The following is an 11,239-nucleotide window of genomic DNA, read 5'->3' on the forward strand; positions in this document are numbered from 1 at the left end:
AGGAGTCGAACCTACAATCTCCTAATCCGTAGTCAGATGCATTATGCATTGCGCCACTGTCCCTGGTGTGACACTACAGGACTGTAACCCAGTGATCTCAGCCCTGCAACTAGTAAAATATTACCCCCGGTCCATTCTTTTCCAAAAGTGAGAAACACCTGTTTTCTACATTTTGTCTGTTTTAAAACCATATCTCTTTAAACCAAACCAAGAGTTTGTCTTTTGCACTGATATTCTGATTCATTTCGATTTCAAAGAAAAAAAAGCATTACCTTCCAAAGCATCATAAAATTGTCCCTTCTTCCAGACTCTACTTCTCTCTTGTAGTAGTACAGTAGACCTTTCCAGGTGAGCAGATCACAGAGTCCGAAATGAGCTTCCTCCATCAAGCAAAGTACCTGAACATGACTCTGTCTTCATAAAAGCGCCCCTGTAATAAAGAAATTAAATCCGAAATCAAGAGGGCAGTTGCCTACTGAAGTTCAAGAAGTCATCAATTTTAACCTAGCAACACATTAAAGGCTGCATCTATACAAGTACGATTCTAGAAATGCTCACCAGATTACGTTTTAAGAAGGAACTGCGCCTCAGGTTCCGCCGAGATCTTAACTCGGATGGCAGGATTCAGAGTCCGGAGTGCGGACTGATGGCGCACGGAGGGTCCACATACTGTGGATCCCTCAGTGATCTTCCGCGTATTCAAACCGCCAGCATGTGACTCCCCTGTCCCCGTGACCTCATTGCTCTGCTCTCTCCTCTGTGCAGCCGAGCCCGACTCATGGTAAAGTGGAAAAAAATATGCCCTCAACGTGAGATTTACTCTGGACGAGGATAGATGTTACCTTTTTATCGTTGAATAGGATGTATGTGATGTGGCGACTAGGTTCAATTTTGTATCCTCTTTAAAAGATTAAGGACTGGGGTGAGCGTGATTTACCACCCTTTCAGCTAAGGACCCGACATGCGCACCGTTTAAGCTGCATAGACTCGGTCGATTAACTCTTCTCCATTAGCAGGGTTAAGGTTAAAGAAAAAAAACATTGCTGACTTCTTTTTTTTTTGCCAGCCGCTAGCGCTGATTAGCAAGGTTTGTATTTCATGTTTTGCAAGTTGCATCCATTTTAAGAAAAACAAGTCGCGTTAAAGACAGGAAATGAATACTTGCATTTAATTAAGTCTAGCCGTAGGCGGTTGTCCATAATGACCAGTACTGTTCGAGAAGACAGAACAAAGAAGGCACCGCTGGGATTCGGACCCAGGATCTCCTGTTTACTAGACAGGCGCTTTAACCAACTAAGCCACGGCGCCCCAGGAGTGTTGTCCTTTTGCAGCCACTTGGACACACCTTTAGAAAAACATTTTGTTAACAGGCATTCTGCCTCAGCCTAAACACCTATAGCTTGCAAAGTGCATGCTATTAGACAGGCACCTCTGCAAGACCTTAAGAGTCTCTTAAACTAGTGATAGTAAGGTGTTCCCAACGGGTGATGTTCGGCTTTCAAATCATCTCTCCGTGGAAGCGCCGAGATGCAGCTGTTTAAGGCTTAGAAGCAGCTGACTGTTTCACTACCTAGCTGATCACTGTCAGTCAGGGAGCTCAGAGGTGAAAAGCCTGTCTGAGAGACAATTCGCCGTCGATCAGTTCAATATGTTCCGTACCAGCTCGGCGCACCTGAGATCATCTTGGTAGCCGTGTAGCTCATATAGGTGAGAGCGTGTGTGTGTACCACCGTGATTGGATGCCGGCCCTTCTCAGGTCACAGTAAACCTTCTGCTCAAAAAAAGTGAGGTTTTATTTAATCTCTGACCAAGGGAAACGTTTCATTTTTTCAAAGAAATGTTTGTTAAAAAATAAAGTCATAGTTCAATGGGATTCAATCATAGACCGTGTGATATGGAAGTCAGGAACCTAACCCACAGCACCACCAGCTGAGTGCTGAAAAAGCACTACAGAAACATTATCGACAGACAATGTACAGCGTGTACTATTCTTGTGTTGCGGTACATGAATATAATTATATCGTTATTAATTTCTAATTTATAACTTTATTAACTTTATAAATTTATAAATTAACTTTATAAATTTATTAACGTTATTAATTAATTTCACGACGCACAGACAGGGCGCGGGGAGCCGCCGCCTGCAAACACAGCTCCAGGCAGGATTCCACTCCGCAGGAGCCGCAGAGCAGAGGAGATGGGGGCAGCTTAGCTCCTGTGCAGAGACCTGAGCTGCTGTTGCTGCAGACACTGTCTTTTCTGCACTCGGGGTAGGAGTGAATGTTGAGTTGCCCTTAGAAATGAAGCAGAGCACTTCAACGGCACGGGTGTGTGTGTGTGCGCCCTGGTGATTCTGGGAGACAGATTGAACCTGGGCTAAAAGAGAGGGGGCTTAGCCCTCTTCCATTTGCTAGTTCAAAGTTGTACAACCCATTTGTATCTGCTAGGCGGCGCAGTCGTCGTGCACAAAGAACGCTTTGAAAAGCGTCAAAGGCAAGTCATTCCGAGTTGGTCGTTTGTGTTTTCCGTTCAGACGCGAAATGCTGAAATGATCTCTCGGCTCCTCGGTTGTCATTTCTGCTCCTTAAAGGAATCACAGCACCCGTCGGCTTCCAGCACGGTGGGTCGGGACACAATGCCGGGGGTCGGAGAGAGCGATGTCTTCCTCGTTAGTATAGGACCTGTCACCTGTCCCCACCTGTCACGCGGGAGACCGGGGTACATCAGGACGCGCATTGAAGTGAAAGCAGGATGCGCTGCGACATGCACTGTGCAGATCCCGCCACACTAAGGGGTGAGTGGGTCTGTTCGATCACAGCGCTAGGCGAATCCCCAATCCCCTTTTGTGCGTGGCGACAAAATAAGTCTGTTTCCGCCCGGTTTCGAACCGGGGACCTTTTGCGTGTGAGGCAAACGTGATAACCACTACACTACGGAAACGGTGGTAAGATATGCCCAGCGGCCCAGCGTTGAGCTTCGCCATTGCGATTCAGCTGCTTCCAGTGCCTTTATTGGAGTGCGCTGATGGACCGTGCTCTCTCTCCAGAGACCAGCACGCCTGTCATGGACGGAGCAGGAAAGGCGCTGCCACATTCTACAGCCCTCTCCACGCAATCGACGAAATCTGGCTACTGAAGTGGAGAAAATCGCCTCTCCAGAAAGTGCAAATATCATCTTGGAGAGTATAAATCCTATTGCCGAAGGTCAGCTCTGTCTACCAGAGTGACCCTCCCACCTCCTGCAGCGATGGTCAGCTCGTCTCACACGCGAGAAGTTTTGGCTGGAAACAAGCGCCCCCTCTTCTCGCACGTTTTGCACGTTCGAGAAGGATCTTCTTCACATTCGCCCATGCAGTTCCCAGTCTTGTGGACGAGGACAAGAAGAACACACAAGGGCTCATCCAGGAGTTGAACCCAGGACCTCCCACACCCTAAGCGAGACTCATACCCCTAAACCAATGAGCCACGGCAGCACTTTCCATTTTATTCTGTCAGCGAGCTTGAGGACGGGGGAGAGGCGTCATTCGCTCGTCCAGTCAGACCTTCATCAATAAGTCAAGAAAGCTGCAATTACACGACTGCCTTGCAGACGAAGGGCAGTGAACTGCACCCGGTAAGAGGGGAACAAGCGGCACTAGGTGACACCGAGGCATAACCCCAGCGAGGGGGGTTAGCTTGCATGGTACAGCGCTCGCTTTGCATGCGAGAGATAACGGGATCATTTCCCACGTCCTCCAGGTGTGTGCTTAGAGCTTGATGTGCCGAAAGGTGTCCTTTAGCCTGTGGTCACGCCTTGCATGGAGAGCGTCATGCAGCTGTCAATCATTTTGCAGCCACGCCCCCTCTTCATCTTCTCTCTGCCTTAAGCGTCTCCGCCACTCTCTCTTGACATTTCATGTCAGCATGTCAGAAGTCCGAGTGACGTTTTTAATGGCTGAGTGAGGGCACGATGCTGAAGCAGAGAGGCCACTTCAGCCAGAGAGACTTGTGCTAGGTGAGATCTGAAAAACGGACTCGCAACAGAAACAGACCAAAAAAGTATCGGTGAGATCAAAAGGCAAATGCAACATCCAGCAGAGGGCGTCTAAAGATTAGGGAACGGGCGACTGAAATCCATATGAGGCAAACTTTCCAGCTGTGTACTGCAGCTGGCCTCGTTGGCGTAGTTGGTAGCGCGTCAGTCTCATTGTCTGAAGGTCCTGAGTTTGATCCTCACACGGGGCAGGGCTGCTTCCTCTCTTGCTCTTTTCAAACACTTGCGGCAACTGTTCGCTCATAACCACGTCTGGAATGCGTGACCTTTACACGGGGGAGAAGCAACGCCGCATCCCTTTTCTAAAGAACATTCACATTCAGAAATAAGTCAAGAAATTTGCCATTACTTTAGCTCGCGCTGCTGTCAGCCTGCCCATGTTGCCAAAGAAAGATTCACTCGGCGTCAACATGACAGAACAGCGATCACTTGAAAACACTGTTCCACACTCCGTAAGCAAGAACTTCAGTGTTTGCAGTCACCCGATATGCCGATAGTCAAAGGAGTACAAAACATGAAGCGTCAAAAGACAAGATGAGTTGATGGAAAGAGCCTTGAATTGATGAGCACAAAAGTTCAGCTCGTACAATAGGCAACGAAGGTCCCGGCGTCATCATCGCACTTGAAAGGACTGCCTTGCAGACTAAGGGCAGTGGGAGGTTGCTGTTTTCAGATGGAGGCATTGGGATGGTGGGCCGAGATCTATTCTTCTTAAGGAATTCTTCATCGTGAAAGATCGGTCCACAGGTCATCCAAAGAACTTACAAATTTTTTGGACTCAGGGAATCACGTGCTTCCGGAAGGGAGTGAAGTGCTCAAACACATGACATGCCCCCTTGATCTCACATGCACAATTCTGCTGCAACATGCACAGCTACCGTCCACACCAGGCAGTGGGGCTTCAGCAGAATTTGCTACGCCACCTGCAATAACATATCCAGCTGCACACATATACATGGCCCCTCTGTCCTTTTCAGATCTCAAAAAAAAGCATAGCATGGTTTTCCTGCAACCTGATTGACCGCATCTCCCTCAGAATGTGCCCCGTTGCATTCATTGCTGAAGCAGGACGGAGGCTAACGGACATGCCAGAACAGTTAGGCTCAGCGATCTCTCCAAAATATTGTGGTTGTAGTGGAAGAAATATGGTTTAAATTGTACCTTGGTATTTCAAACTCTCTCTAGAATGTTATCCTTTTCTATTTTATTTTGACAGGAACTGGCTAATGACACTAGATGAAAAGAGAAGAAAGAAAACACAACGTTTCGGCCGTGGAGCCTTCTTCAGGTGTGAGGGCTCCACGGCTGAAATGTTGTGTTTTCTTTCTTCTCTTTTAAGCATGGAATAGACCTATTACTTGTTCCTTTGCAGCCTACGCATGCTGACACAGCTCCCCACCTGAACTGCTTATGATGCCTGGTAGTTTGTGGTACTTGGGTATTGTCTTATGTTTGCTCAAACTGCATATGTGTGATTGCATATTTTTGGGTATTTTCATATGTCAATATTTAATTCACTGACATTCCTGTATGCTTGGAAGAAAGGTAGATTGGATTTGGCACAGGACGCCTGCCCATATTTGTTGATCATTGTTGGGCTGGAAAAACAATGATAAAAAGTGTATGAAAAAAGCTCTCTCCAATATTTCCCTTCTCTTCGCCATGGTTACACTGCCTGTTCTTTCCGTCTTTTGTCCTTCTACAAAGATTCCAGGGCTCTTTTTCCACCATAATATCAGAAGCCAAAAAATAACCATCTAATGTGTAAACAGCATTTGTAATGTTGGTAGCTGGAAGAGGTTAAGTATGTTTGCAAGACCTAGTTGATTACACCAGACTTACTTTGTTGTTGTCAGTTTTTTTTTTCTCTTTTAAAGGCTGTAGGTGGGGTGTGATGGACTGTACCACTATCATAGAAGATTTTTTCAGGACACATCGCAGTTCCATAGTAGAATTTATCAATAGTAGAATTCCATAGGACATTATTTACCAACATATTACCCAGTGTGAGACTCTGCCAGTAAACCTCAGAGCATTGAGTTCTCCACTGATAAAGATGGCTGTCTGAAGTCATGAAATCCACTGCTGGGATGCCTGAGAGACAGTAATTGAATCTTGGCTGGAATTAGGCTTTCTATTAGTGTTGATCTTTGGGAATTATGTGGTAAAAAGGGAAAACTCCTTTACTTTAGTCACTTTGAATGTTCAAATGTACAGAACCTGCAAAACTAAGCAATGAAAAAAATCCATCACCACTCTCATGATAGCATAACTCATAGTCTCTGCTGTTATGTAACAATACACACTTTCAATTTTCTTATCGCCTGTCTCCAGAGAGAATCTTGTTAGTGCTGATGACCTTGAATTAGACCTTGTTGACTCTGTAAAACAATCTTCCTCTGCTTAGAATTTCACTCAGATTGATTATGTTCTCAGATTATTCCTGGCAGGACTGAGTTTCCAGGAAATGAAAAGTGAAAGAAAAAGTACAGAAGATCAGCCCTTGAATATACAACATTGTGCAGTGAGATTGTTAAATGTATTAGCTGCTATCCCGTGCTAGAGCCTGTCGTGGTAAGCAGTGGATGACAGGATCTAGCATAGATACTAATGAAACACTGTTAATGAAAGATAAAACACTTGAGTCTTATTTTAGTTTTCCATTTCCCTTTCATTTGTGATGTACTGTACAACAGGCCACAGAACATGCACAAAAACAGATATGCACACATTCACACCAGGCAATGACAGTCTGCCCAGTCAGAATCTGAGCTGAGGTATCAGAATTCTGAATTCCCTGAATTCTGTCATGGATCATCCACAATAAGGGCAATGTTTGAACACGAGGATCCCCAGGAGAGAGCCTAGTAACACAAATCTTGGAGCAAAAGCAGATGATTAACTTCATAGTTTGTGTGGTTGAGCCAAAGTTGAGCATGAGGATATGTGAGTCACCATTCTTAGAAATGGATCCAACTTCAGACAGGCGTCAAAAGTAAGAGTATACAGTGCTGGGGCAATGACACTTCAATGATCAGAAGGATAACAAGAGTTTTAATGCATTGAAATTGATTTTCTGGTGATGCACACTGTCATGGAACTATTAATTTTTTAAGGATCACTTACTGACGTCAGACAGCTGCCAATTCTCCAGACTGGAAGGATGAACAGTTTATCCCCCTAGGTACCATATTTCCATATTTCGAAGCATTGGAATAATACATGTCATACAGCAACATAAAAACAGGAAGACAAGTATCACAGCCCCTATAATCGGTGTTAGTAACTTAAAAGAAAAACATTCCCCCTGGCCCAAACAGTGATTCTAACCAGGAGAGAAAAGCCAGTGTATCTTTTATGCCTCTCTCTTTATTCACCTTGTCTTTTAGTTCTTTCAAATGCTGAATAGCGAGCGTAATATTTCCGTAATCATCGTCATTAGCTGGAATATATGTACAACAGGAGTCTCCTACTAAAGCATAGACTCCTCCAGATGCTGCATTTTGAAGGTCCAGCACGAACCTGTTCTGAAGTACCATTAATCTAACTCCCCTTAATTCTTGTTTGATAGCGTCTAAGCCTTCTAACGTGATATTAATAAAAGAGTACATTTCATAAAAAGTCGCATGGGTGAGGCTGTAGAATGAGGCATTAAAGCACATATATAACAAGATGCATTAAATTTCTTTAACTTTACAGTATGATTTATAAATTTATACCACAAATTACTCATATCCCCCTCATTATCAGTTTCATTCAGCCAGTTTGTATACAAAGAGGCTTCGTGTTTAGATTCTTCCTCTTTTGGGGTGGTGACAGGCTTCTACATAAAAAGGAAAAAGGCTGTGCACATCAGTCCCACGCAGGTTATCCCCATCTGTCCTTGTGGAGACATCACTCCTGCGCTTTGCTCAGTTCGTTTGTGACCTTTTTACAGTGGGAAGCATGAATCCAGGGCACCATTTCTGTGACCTTCACAGCAGTGGCAGTGGTCAGCAGCACCTGGTACAGCCCCCTCCACCTGAGTGAACACCATTTCTTTTTCCTGAAGTCTTTCACCAGAATCCAGTCTCCTTATTCACTCATTAGTTCTTACAGCACAGGTAAATCCCTGTGGGCTGGAGCCCAGTATAATCTTAGGCTTTTTTGGTCAACATTGGTCAACAGATTGGTCAACAACTGGGTAATAACTCTTAGAAAAATCTACACATTGTTCCCCTGCCTCAGCTGTGACGTTTTGCAGAACAATTCTAGCTGAAGTTGTAAAATTTCTCTTTGTTCCGTTCCTGCAAAACATCTTATTATGAGCAAACAAACCACAATAATCATTTGCATCTAGGGGAATCACTCCCAAGGGTAACCCCCCTTAAAGCTATATTGTTCTACCCATCAGGTTCTGCCACTAGATAAGAGAACCTTTCCCATGAAATCATTTTTTGACCTTCATGATCCCTTCAGGGTGTACAATTAGCACAGAAGCAGCAGCTTTAGTCCACATGTTTTTCAAACAGGATATTAACGATATGATCATAACGAATAATACCAGACCCACAAATATGTATTGAACCAGAGACCCTCTCCATGTTCCTAGCACAGACTGTAGCCATGTACCAATGCCCCAATCATCTGGATTATAATTATGATATATATTTTTCTTCATCATAGATGTGCTTTGCTAAGTCCTAGCAACCTACAATACTACAATAGAGAATTAGCAAATTCAACAATCCATTCCTCCAGCTAAATTCATCCCTCCCGGAAGTTTCATTGATTGGCCCGTGATGATATCAAACAGGCTGTTACACAGTTCTGTTTGATCCAGCCCGCATCCCATGGCGTTCCTTCAGTCTGATGTCTAGTCGATCTTTCAGAGATCTGTTCCTTCATTCCACTGTTCCAGCAGACTGAGGGTGATCTCAGTCCATCTCACTCCGAACAATGCAGCCACAGCCTGACACACCTTCCCTGTGAAGTGTGTTCCTTGATCATAATACAAGGGGCAGGGCAGTGCCCACCGAGGGCTTATCTCTGTTATCAAGTGATAGACACAGAGGCAGTGGCAGCAACCCACCAGGAAAACAGATTATAAGAGCCCAGGTTTCCCTTTACAATTTTCAATTTCCCAGGTTTGAAAGGTTCCTCAGTAGCAGGCCTTTTGAGCTGTTGCACCCGCACCTGAACTGTAGTTGAGTTCCTTTGATAAACATTACATCCAGATACCACATAAGTGGTTACGGCTTCAAACCCGGTTCTCACCCGGTTTTGGGTAACCGGCACACCATTTGACTCCCACCTGGGTGTCCAACAGAGTGCATTTGTCGGGCTATAAAGGGCATTAGGCTGTGAGGGCATGCAGGGCGTCTGGTGTGCTGTCAGCTCCACACCCCATCATCATGCAGCCCCACAATCTTTTCTAACCATGTCCATTTCTCTGCTTCACAGAGGTCTCAGACTACTGTTCTACAAGTATTGCTCACCTGACAGTTGCATCTGCAAAGTTGTTCCCTCGAGTTACTGGAAACATTTCTTTATTATGTGATTTACACATTACCACAGCTACTTCAGTCAGTAGCTGCAAAGCTTCTAACAGTTCAGAGATAAACCCAGCATTCTTAACTGGAGTCCCTGCTGTGTTGAGAAAATCCCTATTCCTCCACCACCATCCAAAATTGTGGCATGCACCAAATGTATATATAGAGTCTATATACATATGCAGCCATTCAAAACAAGCGGGGTACGCTGCGGTATAACACGGTGGGCGTGTCGCAGTATACCGCATCATACCGGACGCAAATTAGATTATGTTAATAGTATCCGGAATCACCTTGTAAAATCGCCAGGTGGAGCTAATAAAGGTTAACCTCTCCTGTACAGCATTTGAGCTGTCAGCAGAAAACGTCGGTTTTGAATCCTGATCACTGCTGAGGGACAATCTTTATTCAATTAAGAATTTAAGGTGTATACTCTTTAGACTTTAAATTTAAACAGTGTATTACAGCATGTTAATCATTAAACATTAAAAAGGCGGTATATTTTATAAAAGCAAGATTGTTCTGTTGGACAAAAGTACACAACCTACCACCTTTATCATAAATATTTTAATTATGCAGGAATATTTTATGCATCAAAGTCTTTACTGAAGATATTACTAAGAGTATTAATAATGAATGACCTTGGACAAGCTGTAAGCTCAAAGTATTACCCTGGTCCACATTCTTTGTAACCGTCTTTGTAAACGAAAATAGTTTATTTTTTCATTGACAAAAAGTAACACCACAGCATTTAGTTGATCCGATCACGCATTCATTTCTAATCATACAATGTAATTCTTGAGAATCTCCGATTCACCATGCCTTTCACATGCTCATAAACGATTTTAATTTAGGAATATAAACATATTAATGTATGTAAACTGTACTGTATATTGCTGGTCTTGGTAGTTTAAAGAAAAAATACACACCAGTATTCCATTTCTCCCTAAACATTTTAAGCATCAAAGTCTTACATGTTGTTATTTGGGAAACATTTTTACGTGCTCCTTCTGACCATATTAGGATTATATACTTTGTGAAAAGTGATAGTATTTAACCTTTTCTGTGAATTCGCTTGTTATCTAACAAATGCATACTTTTAGAATTTGATTAACAGGGAATATAATATGGAATTGCGTATCTAAACAACTTAATAATGATATAATTATAATAATGTACTGTCTGGCGGAATAAACTGAAGAGGTTAGTTAATGCGACACGGAATTATTAAGAATTATCACCTCTTTTTACACTTGAGAACAAATGAGAACATTCCACTCAGTGGGATGTTATCTCAAGCACCTGCTAATTCGTTTTACACCACTGGACGACAGGAGAATGTGACTGTACTGTATCTGTACAGAATGTATCTTTCAATCAATACAGTAATTGATTAAAATCGCAATCGTGCGTTTAATTAAATGCCTTTTTTGATTCACAATCTGAAAATGAAAACAGCGGTAAAGTCACCTTGAATTTAAAAAAAACGATTTTGGCACGCCTGTAGCATTTTCACGAAACCTCCTAAAGTTATGAGAACACTTGCTTTGTGTATAAAGTACATTGTGAATGTTTTCACAGCCTTCACTTTGTTGTTTTTATGCCATTTTTTTGACCACACACAAATATTCCTATGTCCGTATCTTCGCAAGGGAATCAGTGCGAATTTTAATACT

At 43.4% G+C, this 11,239-nt stretch overlaps 2 non-coding genes across 2 annotated transcripts; both read right to left on the reverse strand.

Moving 5' to 3' along the window:
- Positions 1 to 1,234: 1,234 nt before the first annotated feature.
- On the reverse strand, positions 1,235 to 1,308 carry trnat-agu (transfer RNA threonine (anticodon AGU)). The gene has a single exon. It is a non-coding gene; the product is annotated as a tRNA-Thr (tRNA).
- Positions 1,309 to 2,867: 1,559 nt separating this feature from the next.
- trnav-cac (transfer RNA valine (anticodon CAC)) lies at positions 2,868 to 2,940 on the reverse strand. Its single transcript has one exon. It is a non-coding gene; the product is annotated as a tRNA-Val (tRNA).
- Positions 2,941 to 11,239: the final 8,299 nt, after the last annotated feature.

This window comes from Lepisosteus oculatus, unplaced genomic scaffold (assembly GCF_040954835.1).
Source record: "Lepisosteus oculatus isolate fLepOcu1 unplaced genomic scaffold, fLepOcu1.hap2 HAP2_SCAFFOLD_112, whole genome shotgun sequence".
Lineage (NCBI taxonomy): Eukaryota > Metazoa > Chordata > Actinopteri > Semionotiformes > Lepisosteidae > Lepisosteus > Lepisosteus oculatus.